At 41.3% G+C, this 20728-nt stretch overlaps 1 long non-coding RNA gene and 1 other non-coding gene across 2 annotated transcripts; both read left to right on the forward strand.

The window, feature by feature from the left end:
- The first annotated feature begins 12432 nt into the window (after positions 1–12432).
- Positions 12433–18297, forward strand: LOC134397892 (uncharacterized). Its single transcript, XR_010025387.1, has 6 exons — positions 12433–12457; positions 14616–14662; positions 15183–15259; positions 16961–17055; positions 17585–17648; positions 18008–18297. It is a non-coding gene; the product is annotated as an uncharacterized LOC134397892 (long non-coding RNA).
- LOC134398558 (small nucleolar RNA SNORD50) lies at positions 16794–16865 on the forward strand. Its single transcript, XR_010025427.1, has one exon. It is a non-coding gene; the product is annotated as a small nucleolar RNA SNORD50 (small nucleolar RNA).
- Positions 18298–20728: the final 2431 nt, after the last annotated feature.

Below are 20728 nucleotides of genomic sequence, written 5' to 3' on the forward strand. Positions count from 1 at the left end.
CAGCTCAGCGGAGCTCCCTTCTGTGAGCGCCACTGACATGTTCCATTCTGGAAATGTGCATTTTGGCTCATTTCCAGTTGCTTAGGTAGTGCTAGCTTCCTGTTGCACTGAGATGGGTCTTACTGGTGCACAGGTAACATTGGATACTGTCCCTAGTTTTTCTAAGTTCTTGTGTAGTGTTCCTTTTGAGCACTTTTTACTGTGCAACGCTAAGGAATATTTTGGTTACTATGCTGAATGCTACATAACCCCCATCACACCTCACCCAAGCTCCTCTGGGTGAGGTGTTTGCATTTCCTCATACATAAGTGAAGCCCAGCGTTGCTCAAACTTGTACATTCTCAAACGTAAAGCGGTAGAGAAATGAGTATACACACACCTGGTGGGAAAATATGCCCCAGCATGAAGAAGCTCATTAGCATGGAGCTCATTTGCATGTGGGATAGAGTTGTGCATATCCCTTGCTGGGACTGTTGAGATAAGTTAAAGGACAAAAGGGATGGTTGGGACCCTTGTGTTTCCATCTCTGTCAGCCACCCACACTATGGGTGCGGACTGGGTGCTGGCTTGCCCCATTCATAAAGACCCTAGGAGAGCAGGGGTCAGGACTCTGAACATGAAGAGATGACTGCAAGGGGAGGGGAAAGAGGTGACTGAAAGGGGAGGGGATTGAGAGCAACAGTGTCCTGCTGGAAGCTGTTCCTGGCTAAAGAGACAAAGAGCTCAGCTGAGCTGACTCTATGGCCTGCTGGAGAGGTGTCCTTCTTGGGTGAAGAGAAGACTGAAGAGCCAGAGCTAACCTTAAGGAAAGAACAAACAACCCCTAGACATAGAATCTGGCCTTGGATACTGATCCAAGGGTTACATTAGAGCAAAGTAGTTTGCGGTTTAACTTTCAGATTCTGTCTGATCTAGCAGCGATGTTCATGCATGGATCACATGGCCTCCCCCCTATTCACTGCAGGGCATCATGGACAGGGCTAAGCTGAAATTGGAGAGGGCACATTTCACACATAAAATCAGCTAGTTTCACAGAGGTAGCAGCAGCAGCAAAGCTCTTCCTAGTGAGAATACCACCACCACCGCACACACACACATCTGGATATAACAGTATGAGATAACAACTTTGGTTGTTAACTTGGTTATCTTTGCCATGTGTGTGTGTGTGTGTGTGTGTGAGAGAGAGAGAGAGAGAGAGAGAGAGAGAGAGAGAGAGAGAGAGAGAATGAATCACTGTAATCCCTCCTCACCCCAATTTCACTTCCAAAAAGTGTATGGGAGGATTACCCTTAGCCCTTGCTCTGTCACTTCTTTTCATCAGGCCTGTGTGCATTCATGAACCTGCTGAATGGATGCCTGGAATCAATAAAACTGATTGCTTAGACGAGGTGTTACTGGTTAGTGGCTTATCAAACCAAGGGAATATTATTTGACTTCTTGTTGTGGATGGAGTTGCACTCCCCCTTTAGGATTGGATTTGCAGTTTGAACATTCAGTATCAGGGTGGATACTGAATGTTCAGGTAGATCATGTAGCTCATAGTGTCTTTATTAGTACATGTAGCTGGTGTGCTAGTGTGTGCTTTCTTGGAGAGAGATGCCCTTGCTACAGTGAGCCATGTTCTAGTAATATCTGGTCTAGGTTACTATAAATCATCCGTCCACCAACCTGGTGCCCTCCAGATGTTTTGGACTATAATGACCGTTGGCTATGGTGGCAAGGGTTGATGAGAGTTGAAGTCCAAAACATTTGGAGGGCCCAAAGTTGGGGGAGACAGCTGATACATATTGTATGGGGGGCTGTTGTTGAAAGGCTTGGGAGCTGCAATTGGTGCAGAATACAAGGTCCACACTACTAACTGAGATTTCATATTGTTGTCTTGTTTTTATTGTTTTAATGTTCATATTGTGAACCACCGTGACGTTTGGTAGATGAATGGTGGGATATAAAGGCTATAAAGGCTATAAATCAGTTCCATATACAGTATCTTTCCCTGAAGTCACACTTCTTTTGAAGAAATATTGTGTATTTTCTCCCTGGGGAAATAGGACTTCTTTTTACCAGATTGCACATATGTTACTAGTGTGATTGTCAGGTGTAATGTGGTTATGTGAATGTCATGGGGTTGGGCAAGTATTGATTATTTTCTCTGATGAAACATAACAACTCTCCCTTCCCCCTGTGCCAGTTCCATTTTCTATGTAATCTCTCTCTTTCTCTCTGCCCCCATTATTTGTCACTCTTTCTGAACCCCAGAGGTTCACCTAGCACCTCAGCTGTTGCCCAGAGTCTTTTTTTCCTTGACTTGTTTTGTGAGTGGAAATGGTGAACAATTTCCAAACACCCCATACCCAGTGAGCACAGCAAACCCATATTATTGAGAAGTATAGTTATCTTCTAGCCAGAGTGTCCCAGAACATGTATGCCATAGACATAAACCAACAACCAAAAACAACAATGTGTATTCAATAATTAGATTATTGAGTCTGATTCAGTAATAATCAGTTTAATTTTAACCCCCCTTTTCAAATAGAAATAGAATGAATTACTTTGAAACATCTATTGTATTTGGGAATTAAATGTACTAAATACCTTATGTTTAATTGCCCCCTACTGGTCATAAATGAAAGTATACTAATATCAAAGCCACGGTCAATACCTTAAAATTATGAGATATTGATGTTCTGATTCTAAACATGTTCACTTGGAAAAAGTCCATTAAAATCTGACTCATCCATGCTGAACATTCATACAAGCCAGTAAGCTACTTTTGTAATACTTTCTGATAAGAAACATTAAAATGAATTGTGAAAGTATGTTTTAATGAGCAAGCTGATGCAATTTATGTCGGATTTGTTACAGATTAACTTGCAATAAGAAGTTCATGCTGAATTATATTACCTGGCATTGTGTTTGAACTAAGTGGTAAAAATATGCTATCTTGGATCAATAAAATGCGACCACTGCCCTGGTGCTAGAAAGGGGATCACAAATCCCTTACTCTGCGCAGTTCTCTATTTGCATATTTTCATAAAATGAAGATGTTAGTCAAAGTAAGGAGCATTTCTGACATGATCACCAGCTGCTCTTGCTGCGCCTCCTTTTCTCACCATCACCGTTGTCTGGATCCGAGTGAGAGGCAGGTGAACAAGCAGGTTGCTTTTATCAGTGGGCCTCTACTGTGATGTGGGCCCTTGTCGGGTGCCCAACCATGCCTATCCTTGATGCTGGCCCTGCGTGATAATTTTGCAGTTAAACGTGTGGGCGATAAGAGTGATGAAACCGCGATTTCATTCTGCTTGATAATAACCACAATAACAGCTCCATGGCCTAGTATGATAAGTGACAATGTAGAGTTGTTTCAGGCTGCCTCAAGTTGTTTACACAAGAGGCTTTGACAAAGCCCTGAATACTGTATCCCTACTTTTATAGCTGGAGGCTGTTTAGCTTATATATCCAGCATGTGAAGGAAGAAAGCAAAGATAAATAGTATGTGTCATCTGGTAATATTAGAACCTTTGTGTTTGTCTGTCTAATAACCTGAGGCTAAACCAGTGGCAGCTGGTGGCTCTGATTTTGGTGGGGGTGTGATTACATTCTCATTTTTAGTCAGAACTGGCTAGAGCACTAAAGGAGCTATCTAACATTCTGAACCTTATACCCCAAAAAGCTAAGCACTTTGGTTAGCTCTTTTAGGGTTCTGGCTGGTTCTGACTGAAACCCAGAATGGATTCACAGCCCCACCGACATTGGAGCCACCAGCCTTCACTGGCCTAAATGGGATATGTGGCTTTTGTTGTTTATTCGTTCAGTCGCTTCCGACTCATCGTGACTTCATGGACCAGCCCACGCCAGAGCTTTCTGTAATACAGAAAGGCAGTTAAGCCTAAAATTGTGCACTTTTGGTTGAAAGTCTTAAACTTAGCACACACCCCACTCGCCAATTTCCCTTTAAAACAAAGCATCCAGAGAGCACGCACCTTGCTTTAATGCAAAACTGAGCCCCCTGAAGATTTCTGGGAAACATGGTCCATGTTTTAAAACAAGGCATTTAACAACGCTAAGTTTGTTACGGTTGTTTTTAAATGGATACTGTTGTTTTTACGTTTCTGATGGTTTTTAAATTTTGTATACTTTTTAATGTTTACTGTTTTTAACTTTTGTAAACCGCCCAGAGAGCTTCAGCTATGGGACGATATATAAATGTAATAAATAAATAAATATAAATAAATAAATAAGACATGCGCTTGTTTTAAAGGAAAATCAGCTTCTTTTTGCCCACTGCACCACCACATTTTAGCAGCAAATATGGCAGTGCAGTAGCAGTGGAACAGCTGGAGGCCACTAAATTGGCTGTGGGAACTGCATGTGGTCCACATGTTTCCCACTCCCACTCTAGCTCAAGACTGTTGGTGTCTTCAAGTTCCTGAATCATGCTGGATATTTCAGGTCCTGCCAGCAGCTCTGCACCAAAGGGCCACCTGTCAGCTGCACTGCATTGCCAATTGCCATCTCTTTTTATTAGGAAGTTGACTGGTCCATGGGCCTAATCGAACGGCATGCGGGTGTATAAGCCATCCTGTTTTAGCTCCTGATGTAGATGCTAGTTTTAAAAATTTGAGCGCCCTCTTGTGTTTGAAAATGTGTGTGATATATAGAAGGAATGCAATACACAATGATTCATTCAGATAAAGCATGAAAATAATGCCCTCATCCTGTGGTGTGAAATAATTAAATAATGCCATGAAAACCAAATGAACTATACAGCATAGATATTACTCTCTCCTTTAGACATACTAGTAATCGTCTTATTTAGATAGAAGTTATTTTTTGTATAGTTTGGAAATTTTGGAAGGAGAAGCATCCTCCAATTTTTAGAAAATAATAATTATTTAAAAAAAAAACTTCTCAGGCCCCGTTCAGAAGACATCTTAAACCATGGCTTTAGCCATGGTGAATAAAGCAAAAAGTTCTCCTACCCTCTGCCTGTTGGCATTCTCTTTCCCTCCTTATTGTTTTACTATGACTTTATTAGATTGTAAGCCTATGCGGCAGGGCCTTGCTATTTACTTTTTTACTCTGTACAGCACCATGTACATTGATGGTGCTATATAAATAAATAATAATAATAAGAAGAAGAAGAAGAAGAAATGAAGATGGATTGTTTACTCCATCAATTTTTTTTTAAAAAAAATCTGCTACATGTAATGAACTATGGCTGCTAAGTTTTGTATTTCTAGTAGGTTGTCAGGAAGACTGTTAGTATTTATTAGGGGTGTGATCCGCTCCGATTAGGAGCGTAGAAGCAGTAGCGGATTGGCCTGCTCCGCCTTACCCAGAGGCGGAGTAGGAGCGGACCGCGGACCCCCTAGAAGCAAGGCGAAGAGAAGCGGCCATTTTTCGGAGCTCCTAGTTCACCGTGCTTAAGGGCTGTTTGGATCTCGTCCTTGGGTGAAAGAACATTGATCTAACAGTAAGGCCAAATCTTTTATCCAAGCAGTTTTGCAGTTATACACATCTTCTCATCCATGTGGGAACAAATGATGTCGCCAAGCAGAGCTACGAAGAAATCATTTCAGACTTTGAAGTTCTGGGAAGGAAACTGAAGAACTTTGGGGCCCAGGTAGTTTTCTCATCCATCCTCCCGGTTCTTGGAAGAGGATTAGAAAGGGAAAGAAAAATACTCCGGATGAATGACTGGCTTAAAAGGTGGTGCCGTCGTGACAGTTTTGGATTCTGGGACCACGGGCTACGCTACTTGGAACATGGACTGCTGGCAAGGGATGGGTTGCACCTCACAAGGGCTGGAAAGAATGAGTTCGGCCACAGCATGAAGAACTTCATCAGGAGGGCTTTAAACTGAATCTTACGGGGGTGGGAGACGTAAATTTTGAGGCAACAATGGATGAAGGCCAATGCACCACAGTACAGAGAACAGCTCCAACAGTGTCCCAAAATAGTGTCTGCAACAAGGTAGGAACAAAGCCAGACTATAAAACACGTGGTCTTCGATGTCTATATACTAATGCCCAGAGCATGGGAAACAAACAGAATGAACTTGAACTCTTATTACATGAAGGCAAATACGACTTGATAGGTATAACTGAAACTTGGTGGGATGACTCCCATGACTGGAATATAGCAATTGAAGGATATAACTTGTTCAAAAAGAACAGAAGAAATAGAAAGGGAGGTGGAGTTGCACTATATGTTAAAAATACCTATCCCTGCACAGAAATACAGGCGGATGAGACTGGGAGCCCCGTCGAGAGCGTATGGATTAAAATAAATGGGGCTAGGAATAAAAAGAATATGATAATCGGAGTCTACTAACGACCACCCAATCAAGGAGAAGACGAGGACGAAACTTTTGAGAAACAAATTGCCAGTGTTTCAAGGAAGTGTGATGTACTAGTGATGGGGGACTTCAATTACCCTGATATCTGTTGGGAGACCATTACTGCCAAAAGCGGCCCTTCCAAGAAATTCCTGACATGTATGGGTGATAACTTTCTCCTACAGAAAGTGGTGGAAGGAACTAGAGGATCAGCAATCCTTGACTTGTTATTGACCAATAGGGATGACTTAGTGGATAAAGTGGCATTTACGGGAACTCTGGGAGAAAGTGACCACGTCATACTTGAATTCTTGATTATGAAGGAGACAAAAGTAGAGCATAGCCATACATGTACTCTGGATTTTAGGAAAGCTGATTTTAATAAACTCAGAACTATGATAAGTAAGGTCCCGTAGCAAGGGAGCCTAATGAGAAAAGGAGTGCAGGATGGGTGGGAGTATTTAAAAAATGAAATTTTAAAGGCACAGTTACAAACAATTCCAACAGGGAGAAAAGATAGAAGACAACAGAGGAAACCAATGTGGCTCCACAAAAAGCTTAGAGATGACCTGAAAACAAAAAGGGATACATATAGGAAGTGGAAGGAAGGCCAGGCTACAAAAGAAGAGTACAGACAAGTGGCGCAGAAGTGCTGAAATGGCGTCAGGAATGCTAAAGCTGTGAATGAGCTGAGATTAGCGAGGGATGCTAAAAGCAATAAAAAGGCTTTCTTCAGATATGTGAGTAGTAAAAGACAGAGGAAAGAAATGGTGGTTCAACTGCTTAATGAGGATGGCAAATTGATAACAGACGACAAAGAAAAGGCTGAAATGCTCAATTCCTAGTTTGCCTCGGTCTTCTCCCAAAAGTGGGTCTATGACTCCCCTTGGAAAAAGTGAAGCAGAAGTTGAGGGGGCAGGATTGCAGTTTGAGATTGATAAACAAATGGTCAAAGAACACCTAATTTCCTTGAATGAGTTTAAATCTCCAGGGCCCGATGAACTGCATCCAAGAGTAATGAAGGAGCTAGCGGAAGAACTCTCAGAACCTTTGTCTATTATCTTTGCAAAATCATGGAAGACGGGTGAGGTGCCGGACGACTGGAGGAGGGCTAACGTTGTCCCTATCTTCAAAAAGGGCAAAAAGGAGGAACCTGGGAACTACAGACCAGTCAGTCTGACATCCATCCCTGGGAAAATTCTGGAGCAGATTATAAAGAAGTCAGTCTGTAAACACCTTGAAATCAATGCAGTGATTACTAGAAGCCAACATGGATTTGTCAGGAACAAATCCTGTCAGACTAATTTGATCTCATTTTTTGATAGGATAACCTCCCTTGTGGACTGTGGGAATGCTGTGGATGTCATATATCTTGACTTCAGCAAAGCTTTTGACAAAGTACCACATGACATTCTGATTAACAAACTAGCTAAAAGTGGGCTAGATGGAACAACTATTAGGTGGATCCACAGCTGGCTACAGAATCGGACTCAAAGAGTACTTATCAATGGAACCTTCTCAAACTGGGGAGAAGCAACGAGTGGGGTGCCGCAGGGCTCAGTCCTGGGCCCAGTGCTCTTCAACATTTTTATTAATGATTTGGACGAGGAGGTGCAGGGAACGCTGATCAAATTTGCAGATGACGCAAAATTGGGTGGGATAGCTAATACCCTGGAAGACAGAAACAAACTTCAAAGTGATCTTGATAGGCTGGAGTGCTGGGCTGAAAACAACAGAATGAAATTTAATAGGGATAAATGCCAAGTTCTACATTTAGGGAATAGAAACCAAATGCACAGTTACAAGATGGGGGACACTTGGCTCAGCAATACTACAAACGAGAAAGATCTTGGAATTGTTGTAGATCACAAGCTGAATATGAGCCAACAGTGAGATATGGCTGCAAGAAAGGCAAATGCTATTTTGGGCTGCATTAATAGAAGTATAGCTTCCAAATCACGTGAGGTACTGGTTCCTCTCTATTCGGCCCTGGTTAGGCCTCATCTAGAGTATTGTGTCCAGTTCTGGGCTCCACAATTCAAGAAGGACGCAGACAAGCTGGAGCGTGTTCAGAAGAGGGCAACCAGGATGATCAGAGGTCTAGAAACAAAGCCCTATGAAGAGAGACTGAAAGAACTGGGCATGTTTAGCCTGGAGAAGAGAAGATTGAGGGGAGACATGATAGCACTCTTCAAATACTTAAAAGGTTGTCACACAGAGGAGGGCCAGGATCTCTTCTCGATCCTCCCAGAGTGCAGGACACGGAATAACGGGCTCAAGTTAAAGGAAGCCAGATTCCGGCTGGACATCAGGAAAAACTTCCTAACTGTTAGAGCAGTGCGACAGTGGAATCAGTTACCTAGGGAGGTTGTGGGCTCTCCCACACTAGAGTAATTCAAGAGGCAGCTGGACAACCATCTGTCAGGGATGCTTTAGGGTGGATTCCTGCATTGAGCAGGGGGTTGGACTCGATGGCCTTGTAGGCCCCTTCCAACTCTGCTATTCTATGATTCTATGATTAACAGAGCAATCCTATACACTTATCTTTATGTTCTTAGGTATAAGAGTTCTTAGATAAGTAAACCAAAAACCGATCTAGTCCAGCATTCTGTTCCCACAGTGTCCAATCAGCTGCCTGGGGAAAGCCCATAGCTACGACATGAGTGCAATAGCAATAGCAAATAGGACATGAGTGAAACTGTTTGTAATCTGCCCAAAGAACATTAGTTATTGGGCAGATTAGAAATGTAATAAATAATTAAATACCACGCTCGTGGCGTTACCCCACAATTGAGTATATTTTATATGTCTAGATTAGTATGTCTGATAAGTATGGAATGTTAGAACTGAGTGGGTTTGGTTTATGATGTATATGTGTAGGGGAGAGGATTATATAAGGAGAGTATTGGGAGTTTGTGAGGTATGTGAGTTTGAGTGCATGTGAGGAGAGTTGTTTAGTTGTAGAGTAAGAAGAGTTTGGATTCTAGGGACTTAGGATTGGTGTGAAGAGAGTGAGGTGGTTGGTGTGTGGAGAGTTTAGATCAGGCAGGACTAAAAGTATTATATTTTGATTTAAAGCTTTTAAACAACAATAAACTTGTCCTGGACGGGGTTGCACTCCCCCTAAAGGATCGGGTCCGTAGTTTGGGGGTGCTCTTGGATCCAGAACTGTCACTTGAGGCACAGGTGAACTCAGTGGCAAAGAGCACCTTTTATCAGCTTAGGCTGATATACCAACTGCGTCCTTATCTGGACAGTGATAGCCTAGCTACAGTTATCCATGCTCTGATAACCTCTCGTTTGGATTACTGCAATGCGTTATACGTGGGGCTGCCTTTGAAAACGGTCCGGAAGCTTCAGCTGGTACAAAACAGGGCAGCCCGTTTACTAACAGGGACTGGCTGGCGAGATCACATTACGCCAGTCCTTTTACAACTTCATTGGCTGCCAGTCCAGGTCCGGGCCCGATTCAAAGTGCTGGTATTGACATTTAAAGCCCTAAACAGTTTGGGGCCAGGTTATTTGAAGGAACGCCTCCTCCCATATGTACCTACTCGGACCTTAAGATCATCTACAGGGGCCCTTCTCCGTGAGCCCCTGCCAAAGGAAGTGAGGCAGGTGGCTACTAGGAGGAGGGCTTTCTCCGCTGTGGCACCCCGGTTGTGGAATGAGCTCCCCAGAGAGGTCCGCCTGGCGCCTACACTGTACTCCTTTCGTCGCCAGCTGAAGACCTTTTTATTCACTCAGTATTTTAACACTTAATTTTAACTTAATTTTAAATTATACTGTTTTAACTCTGTATTTTAACCTTATATCAATTTTGCTGCGTGGTTTTATCCTGGTTGTGCTTTTTATATTGTATTTTGTATTTGTGTTTTTAACTTGTTGGTTGTTTTATGATGGTTTTAATTTTTGTGAACCGCCCAGAGAGCTTCGGCTATTGGGCGGTATAAAAATGTAATAAATAAATAAATAAATAATAAATAAATAAATAAACTTGATTTTATTTTGTTAGCTACCAAATACCATGATCAGCTTGGCATTACCAGCCTTACAGTTATTAAACACCCACACCAGAGTATTCCTACAGTATATTTTGAGAGATCCGATATTAAACCTGTTTTCCTCATAGCTAGGGAAAAGGTTTTATTTAACTCTCCCTCAGGTTTTCAAGTGGTGGTGCTTGGCCTGAGAAGGGTTTATGCGACGGGCCTACTGAAAGGGCTGGTGACGTCGCATCCTCCTATTCGTGTTGCCAGCAACTGGTATAAAAAGGCATGATGCCTACCAGGGAGACTTACTTCTGTGTAGACATGTAGGATTGTGACTGGGCAAGTGGGCAGAAGATAGCTTAGTATCCACTGGTAGATCAGTAGGGATTTCTGACTCCCAATTGCTTAACAGGGGCAACAACAAAATAACCCTCCACTTCCCCTGTGGAGTGGGGACCAGAAGTGGAGTGACTATGAATTAAGTTCTGGTACTCAAAACAGATTCCTGGGCATAGAATTCTTTAATTCCATGTGAAAGTCTTTTTTCCACTTGGATCTGGGTGGTGGATCTCAGGATTCTAACCAAAATCCAAGTAGACCCTACAAGCCTGAAATATGCCTACTCCTGCTGTATGGTTGTTTTAGCAGAAGAGTCATTGCAAGCATAGTATAAATCTATGTGCTCACATATGAACACTGTGAACTAGCGTGGAGGTACATAGAACTACCTGGTATCATTTTATAGAAAGTATCCAGTGTAGCTGCACACATGTTTGAAGTGTGTGGACAACTTTTGAGGGATAACCTCAAAGATGAGCAAGACAGATTACAACCATCCTATCCTCAGGTGAAAGCTGATCTCACGTTGGGTCTATGTGACATAGCAAATGTCAAGCTCCTGCTGTCTAAAGAAGCAGGCTGAGAATAAGGCACACAATATTATATATCTCCACTTGCCCAATTTCTGCACAAATACGTAAGCATATCCTTCACAAAGATACTCTGCATATGATCAAGAGCATTTTGACCATATTCCCTTTTCTTTAAAAAGACTTACTTCTTCAGCGTGGGGAAAGCATCTCAGCACATGCTCAGAGGCCCTTGGTATATCTTTTTAAAACCAAATAAGCAATTCTATAGTTGCGTTTTTAAAGTGATGAATTTAACTTTATAATATAGAAATTAATAATTATTATTTACACAGCACCCTTTGAATGTTCAAATGCAGGTTTAAAAATAGTGTAGTTATTCACTACCATTTTGCAGTGTAGATGTGCACTGAGAGCCTTCTTGCCCACATATTCCATCACAATCATTGCAAAGAAAGGGAAGAGAAAAGAGGGAGTGACATTTCACTGGGGTGGGGTGAAGAAGGTGGGGAAATGTTGTAAAACAGGTTCTAAAGTTTAAAGCCAGTTTTAGTGTGCAATCTTATGTATGCTTAGACAGAAAAAGGCTACAACTCCCAACATGCCTCAGGCACGCTTTAGTAGCTTTTAAGAGGCATTAAACAGTCCGATTCAGGTTTAAATAACAAGGGTTCAGACCTACGCCCGTTCAGACAGAGAAAAGTACTACAACTCCCAGCATGCTTTCTGGGGAGTGGTGGGATTTGTAGGATATTTTTTCTGGCTAAACGTGCATAGGATTGCGCCCTAAGCCTGCAATAACCTGCATTGGTATTGGAAATAGGTTTCATTGACCTCAATAAGGCTTATTTCTGAGTAGACCTTCCTAGCCATGTATTTTATTGCGGCGTGCGCTTTCCAGAAGCAAACACCGGATTCAGACAGCAACTCCTCACATCTATTTGGCATACCTAGAGCCACGCTTTCCGCTCTCTCTTCCCTTCTTCCGGAAAAGAATACAGGAAAGTGAGATCTAACCATAGAGATCAAACCTCCATGGAGGAAAGCTACTGCTGGGCGCGGCTTAAGATGAATCTCTATGGACCCGTTAAATGATAATTTTAAAAGTTCTGCAGAAACGCCTTCCTTCTCCCGTCCCCCTGTCCCACATCCAATGAGAGATGAGTGGGCGGGGCTAGCCTCGGTTTCGTCCCGCAATTCCTATATAAAGCACTGCTAGAACGTGCGCACATTCTTTTCGCCTGGACGTTCGGAGCAGGGTAAGTGTGTCTGTTGGAAGTGGCTGCTGTGGGGCGGAGCCGCCATTTTGTGGGCAACTTAAGCCGCCTCACCGTTGGACTCCCCCAGCAATGAATATCTTTTATTTTCGGGCGCTCTTTCTTAACGTTAGTGCACCAGCTCCTTGGGCTGTCTTTGAGATCCGTGTAACGAGCGAAGGCTGCGTGAAGACCTCGTAGTCCCTTTTACGGAGCGTGCCTCTTGGCCGCGGAGTGTGCGTACGGGTTTTGCGGTTACAACCTTTATATACTCCCCATTCAAAATGTCGGAGTGGTGAACAGAAAAAATAGAATGAAAACAAATTAAATAGATATTTAAAAGAAACAAAGTGCAAAATAAAAGTAGTTGCGACGCTGGGGCTTGTAGGCTATGCCTGGCCTGGCTCAAATAAGCTCCGTCAAGTGGAGGATTCAGGCATTAGCGAAGGACACGCTTGAGGATATATTTATCACTGGATATATCCAGAAATAAAGTTAAGGGATGTTACGGATCGAGCCCGCGGTGCGGTGCTGTAACCGTTTATTTCCGCGTCAATTTCCCGCCGAAAAATCTCCCACTTTAGGGCCAAATGTCTCCTTCAGGCCCAAATAGCTGGTGTTGGGATGCGTGCGCTTTTCTCGGGAAAGCGAGGGGAGATAGCGCTATCCTGATCCAGGTCTTTCCCCCTGGGGGTGGGATTTGGACGGAAACGAGACCATCTTCCTGAAGGAAGTAATGCAAGCCATTATTATTACTGCATTTATATCCCGCCTTTTTTCCTCCCAAGGAACCCAAAGTGGCGTACATAATTTCCATTTTATCCTCACAACAGTAATCCTGTGAGGTGGGTTGGGCAGATTCTGTGACTGGCCCAAAGTCACCCAGTGGGTTTCCATTGCCTAGTGGAGACTAGAACCCGGATCTCCCGACTCCTAGTCCAACACCTTAGCCACTACACCACAAACCTGCCCCCTTAGTTCAGGAGGGAACAATGCAGGGTTATGACTGGAATTCTGTATCTTCACTGAACTTGGTGGGATTTACTTTAAATACATGTAGGTAGGGAGGAGTGTGTCAGATACTTGCGTTATAGGCCATATTTTATTGATAATCTAAAATGCAGAAGGACCCATGTTCAATCACTAGGTAAAACAGTTGGGTAGTGAGGGGTGAGAAAATATTCTTTTGGAGTTGCTACCAGTCAGAATAAACTACAGGCTAACACTTAAAATTTGTATAGTTCTTGAAAGTTTGACAAGCTGATATTTTTTTATCCCCCATATTGTTTTGGGGTGGGACAGGACTGAGCCTGAGAGAAATGCTTACTTAAGTAGATCCATTTCTATACCTTGGATACTTGATAATTTTGCAGTTTGGTTTTTCTGATTGTAAAATGAACTGTATTTTTGCAGTGAGGCTAGGAAATTGAAAGCATTTTTAGGCATAGATTAATAAAAGTGGTATAGGTTTGTGGTGGTTTTTGTAGTTCACCGATACTTCTTGGATTAAGTTTATGCCATTAAAGCCTGTGAGGCTAATTATAACCTCAATTGCTTGGAAGTATCAAACCATGAAAAGCAATGGGACTAAAGTAAAATAAATATGCTGAGATGTGTGCAAGTCTCATTGAATTACTTCTCCAGCTGAAATGAGTGGGACTTCAAAAAAGTTCAAATATGGCTGGATTTCGGCTGTGATTTTATTTAGGATTTCATATCCTGATTGCTTGTATAAGTGATGGCTACCAGTTTCGCTGGCTTTAAAAGGGGGTGGACAAATTCCTGGAGAAAGGAAGGTATCAATGGCTACTAGTCGTGATGGCTATATGCTACCTCCAGTATTGTTTATTGCATTTCTATACCGTCCAATAGCTGGAGCTCTCTGAGCAGTTCACAAAAATTAAAAACATTCAAAGTATAAAACAACAGTATAAAACCTGTTATATACACCAGTATATAACCCTATATACACCAGTTGCTGGGGAAAATGGGAGGGAGGGTGGGTGCTGTTGTACTAGTCTCCTGCGTATGCATTTCTTGTATGCAGCTGGCTGGCCACTGAAGAGAATGCTGGACTAGATGGCCCCTTCGTCTGATCCAGCATGGCTCTTAAATTCTTAATTCTGATTTTAAATCCTGTATGCTTTTATCTGTGTTCCAGGAATGATGGAACTAAAAACTGTTCTTCCTGCTACAATGAAAACTATGGTACGTTTCAAATACTGAACTGCTTGTGTACTTTGACTAAGGTTTGCATTTTTAAAAAATGCCCCATGTATTAATTTCATTGTGGGGAACTCCAATGTTGCTTGAATATCAGCTACTCTGAATCTTGTGTACCACTAAAAGAGAATTCCAACAAATTACTTTGGGATATAAGTGCCTCTTTATAATACTGCTATATCCAGAACATAATGTGGCAGGCTCTTGTGACCATTCTGAGAATTACTGAATGAATTGAGCTGGGAACCACCTGACTCGTACTCTATGTTCTTAACTGCTACACTAGCTCATAGGATCCTCAATGCTTAATACCTTTTTGAACATACATGTGCATCATTTTAAAGGCGTCTCTTAATCTGGATATTAAAGTATAGTATTCTGTCAGGTTTTTGCCTGGACAATTTCGTAAATTATCTGGCTCACCAATTCTAGGTCACAGGAAAGGTATTCTCTGAATTAATTTAGTATTAAATATCACTTCTGAATTTTTTAATCTTATTTTCAGATTATGAAAACAACCACATGTCTAGAAAAGTGTCCAGTGGATAAGAATGGATGTTCCTGAGTACATATTTTTTTTTGGTGAGAATAAAGTCATTTCTAAAATTGCTGCTTGGAAACCACACAGTATTCCCTCCTATTCTTAGCTAGTGTAAGAGGAGAGACCATGAAATTTGAGAGAGAGAGAGCTACATTAATGCAATATCTGAAGCTACTGTATAGTGGCTTGAGTATGTAAAATCAGTTCTGAAATGAGGTCAGTTTTCTTAGTTACTTTGTTCTATAGACAAAGTAGATTTAATGGGTCACCCTGTGAAGAAAAAGGGTATATCTGTTTGATTTAGTATGCAGCAATCCTTCTATTTAGTTCTGAATAGATGCCTTAACTGCAAGGTCTTGCCTTTAAACACCTTGCAGGCTGAGAAGCCAATTAACTTCACATCTCAATTTTGTGAAACCATTTTTGCTATCATGCCTATATATCCTCAGCATCTTTAGGTGAAATTCTGGATTTTAAAACTTGGACTGAGCTATTGGATTGGGAAGATTGGTCCATACCATGGTTCCTTTCAACATTTTTTTTTTTTAAAAAAACACCCGGGTGTTGATGGAATGTATGGCAGAAGCATACAAATAAAGTGATTGATCAAAGTGAGACTGTTTTTCTATGGCAGGTTACTTTGTAATATAATGAATAAATTGTCTTGGTGAAACAGCTGTTAGATTTAGACTTTCAAAACACTTTACAAATAGGATACATTAATATATGAGTAGGGTCGTGTTACATCATGGAAACTTTTGCTTCCTCTCCGCTGCCTCCCAAAATCTGCTCAATTCTTGAGCCATCTTGGAGGGTGCCAGCAGGGAGTGGGGGAATCTGTTTGCCAGCAGTATCCATTCCACTGATTGGATACAACCCTTAGACCTGGGCAGATGTAATGTTGGCTGTCATGATTTGCAAGCTCAGTGCATGTATCATTCCCTTCCTGGCATTATCTATGGTTTTGTTGCATGTGCACTGACATTCCCATGTAACTATGACTGGTAAACTTGTTTCAAGGCGTAATTTCTGTCTGGTTTGAAGCAAGGATCTGCATTTCCTCCCACAAGCCTACAGTTGTATCACAAGTAATCCTACATTTGTATCTCCGCCCTTAGATCCTAGTGATACAGAGTGAGATACAGATGTTTTTTAAATGAATAATATAGTAGGCCTGTTAAGACAACACATTAAGCCATGGTTAGGCTGCTAACCATTTTGCAGCAAATTGTTAGTTGAGCATGTTTAAAACATGGTTATGTTGGTTCACGGCATGCTAAGCCATGATGACCCTGTTCAGGCGGCAGACTTAAGCCACGGTGGTTAAGCATTTTGAGCTAAACATGGCTTAGCGTGTTGTGTGAACCATTTACTGCAAAGGGTTAGCGGCCTAACCATGGCTTAGTGTTGTCTGAACAGGGTCAGTGCTTTTTCAGAATAAAGGGCAAACTTGTTTGTTACTAGAAGGAAAAAAATGAATATAAACATTTTATGAATCTTGTGTGTTTGAAACATCTTTTTAATGAAGGTATGTATCTTAAATATTTATATTGAGAAAGTAATTGGCATTGGTCCAACCAGTGATGAGCCTATCCCGAACCTGATTCCTTGATGAAAAACTGCCAATATGGATCCGGCTTCTGAGGTTACCAATTAATAAATCCACTATTTGGTTTGCAGAAAACTTATTTGTAGCAAGTTCTGTTGATACATGCTACTTTTTCCATGCTACTTTCACTTAGGTTAGCAGCTGGAATCCAGTCAGCAGTTGGGATGGATTTGGCCCAAGACCTCTTAATTCCAAACCTACATCAAGCCAGTGGAATGCCTTGGATTGGTAAGTGTATTCAAATTTCAGAGAATCCTAGAATAGTTGAGTTCGAAGGCCTGAAAAGCCATCGAGTCCAACTCCCTGCTCAATACAAGAATCCACATTAAAACATACCTGAGAGATGGCTGTTCAGCTGCATCTTGAATGCCTCTAGTGTGGGAGAGCCCACTACCTCCCTAGGTAATTTCTTGGGAGGTCACTTTAGGTAAAGAGTTAGTTTTGGGTAACTAAGGCTGCAATTCTGAGCATACTTACCAAAAATTAATCCCCACTGAACACAGTGAAAATACATATTGGACATGCTGTTGTAGTCAACAGAGCTTGAGGACATTAGACTGAGGAGGGCTACTCCAGTCTCGGTAATGTCAGGCAAAAAAGCAGATAACAAGTCTAGCTAACAACTTGGTTATATCAAGAGCTGCATCTGTGTCCAGAAACTCTACAATAGGACCCACCAACTCAAGTGTATATGTATAGATAAACATTTCCTTGATGAATATAAAGTTATGAAAGTGTGTTACTGCTTTCTGAACAGCGATGTGAAGAAGCCCTTGGACTGAAGACTGAGCCCCATTATGATATCTACTGAAAAAGCAGAGGTAAGTTGTGCAAACTTAAAAGTAGACGATGAATTGTGATTCTGAGAATTGAAAGCTACCAAGTATATAAGCTATTCACAATACCTTGTTGCAGGGGAAGGTGGAAACTTGGTGTTTAAGACTAGGGTGAATGCCATATGTTTAGTTGTATTTCTACTATTCTAATTGCTTTATAGGTCATAGTGCAGTAGGAATCATGGTGCTTACTATCCTAAGCAACCTGATCTAAGCTCATCACTAGGACTTCTGAGTAAGAGTGTGTAGAATGCAGCCAAAATTAATTTATTTCTTGTGATGTGTAGAATATACTAGTTTCTCCTGCATTCATTCAATTGTAAAATCCTCTTTTTCATTTTTAGTGTTAAGAAGTCAAATGGGAACATGATCTGAAGCCTTCCTGTGTGAAGTCGCATCCTGCATGAGTTCAAATCAGCCTCTACTTTTGGGGGAAATCAGTTTGGGAATTAGCAATGTAATAAATGTTTAAAACTTCATTGCAATTAATATGTACATCTAGTGATTTCAAGTTTGCCTTAAATATACCGTCAAATAACTCCTTCAGGAGGGGTCATAATCATGGTACTGTGTTCTGAGGCAGCTCTTGAGTTTCTTTAGTATTGTATGCATCAAAATAAAGTTTTAAAAGATTGTTTTAGCTGTGATTGATGAACACATTCCTGACTAAAGATAATTGGAAGAATTAATCAGATAAGAGGGTCTTCTAGAGACAAACAAAGCCGTAAATATTAAAAGTTTGACAGTTTTGCCTGCCTGAAGAGAGCAACATATGAATGAATCTATCCTCCCATGGGAGGGACATTCACAATCTGAGTGCTGCTATGGAAAAGGCCTTGCCACAAGTTTCCACAAACCTAGCCTCTAGATGGTAGGACATATAAGGGGGCCTCAAATCATAAGTTACAGTATTGTGCTGAGAGTTGGTACAAAATTTCTCAGAAGTTGCCCAGTGAACATAATGAACTTTAATACAGTACCATAACATGATGACAATCACCTTGAGGTCTTGTAGTGAGTGTTTAGTGGTGTCTGGTTGGCTATTGGAAACAAGATGTTGCATCAGAAAGGCAGTTATTCTGCTTCACAGAGCAATGGAGATGGGAAGAAGAAAATTATATTGCCTATAAATTGAGAATATTAATGTGGTAGGAACGTTGAATAAGAATTTGTTTAAATTAACATTAAAACCACCAATTTGATCAAGTTGAATTTTACACTACATTAGTCCAAACATTGAATGGAACCAGCTACATAAGCTGCTGGTCAAATCCAAGAGATAAAAAACACCTTGTGGCTGAGTAGAGCATGACAGACTATGCTTCTCTGAGAACAACTGAACAAATTCTTGAACCTGAGAAAATAGATCAAAACTAGGACCTACTTATTTACTTAGAAGAAAGCCCAACTGTTGATGGAAAACATACCAGTAGCAGAAAAAGCTGCCTACAAGCTGGACCTTGTAAACCTTAATTCCAATTACTTTCGCTCTTAATTTATGGTGTAGCTGTGTCACTGGTTAGGGCAAAGTTAAGACTCCTAATAGCTTGTATTGAACCACCATTAGACATTCTTAAATGAGCATTGTTTGAATATGAGAGTAGTAGGCAAGGCAGCTATTACTGAAAATGCCTGGGAGAACAAAATTGCATGTTACTTATATGAAGACATGCAATCTGATCCTATGCAGGTTTAATTAGCAAGTGCCACTTTTTCCTTTAAGGAAAGGGTTTGTAGCACAGTGGAAGAATGTCCCAGATTCAATCCCTAACATCTTCAGGTATAGCTGGGAATGGCTGAAGCAGCAAATTAGGTGAAACAATGGCCTTTCTAAAAGTTGCCTATGCTGCTATTGGCATTCACTCTGCACTCAGGATAGCAACAGGAATCCAAACATACATATACAGAGTGCCCCAAAAGTAGGTATACAGTATGGTTTTATTTGCGGTTTATTACATTGTTTATTACATTTACATTTGTTTTAACTGTTTAATCTCATAAGTGCCAAAATGCGTTCCGTCAACATTGCAACATTCCTCGAACCTGTCCAGAACACTGACTACGACACAAATTCCGGTCTGCATCAATGTCCATAAATACTTTAGAGATGAACTGTTCGGGAATTCCTCTCAGAAACCTTATTCTTTACTACGCCCCCCAAAAAGAAGTCAATTGGTGTTAAGTCAGGTGAACGTGGCGGCCATTCAATGCTGCCACGTCATCTGATCCAATGCTGTGGGAAGGTGTCAAGATACTCCCTTACTGCAAAAGCATAATGAGGAGGTGCCCCATCTTGTTGGAAGAGCAGTTCGGTAAAGTTAGCCCTGGTTCTGAGTTGTGGCACTACCACATCGCATAACATGTTCAGGTAATTGTTACTATCCACAGTTTCAAAGAAAACTGGTCCTACAACACCTTTGCTGGACAGTGCACCCCACACTGACGCCTGGCTGGTTCAGTTGAGATGTGATAGTCAAATGAGGATTTTCATCTGCCCAATACACACAGGTATGCTTGTCCACGTGGCCTGACAACTTGAAAGAAGCCTCATCTGACCAGATGATCTTTCAAGAAGGTCTGGTTCGTCATGTTATTGCTAAAATTTATAAACTTATTGAGGTTTGAGTTGGAGGAAGAACAAGTGAAAGAATGATAAAATGGGGCCAGAATATGGGACATAGTATACCAATGGCACAATGGGAAAATATGTGGACAAGAGGGCTAAAATTTATGTTAAGTACCAATCTTAAAGAAAATTTTTACAAAATGATGTATAGGTGGCATATGCCACGAGCAAAATTGGCCAAAATGTATAAAGGGGCACCAGGATTGTGCTGGAAATGCAAAGAGCAGGAAGGGACATATTACCATGCATGGTGGACCTGCAAAAAAGCAAAGACTTTCTGGATACAAATCCATTCTGTAATCCAAAAAATTAATATCCAATTGAAACCAGAATACTTTCTTTGGGCATTTATGGGTGAGCAGATGAAAAAGAATCATGGGACTATATTCTTATATATGACGACAGCTGTAAGACTGCTATATGCACAAAAATGGAAGAG

The sequence above is a fragment of the Elgaria multicarinata genome, chromosome 4 (assembly GCF_023053635.1).
Source record: "Elgaria multicarinata webbii isolate HBS135686 ecotype San Diego chromosome 4, rElgMul1.1.pri, whole genome shotgun sequence".
Lineage (NCBI taxonomy): Eukaryota > Metazoa > Chordata > Lepidosauria > Squamata > Anguidae > Elgaria > Elgaria multicarinata.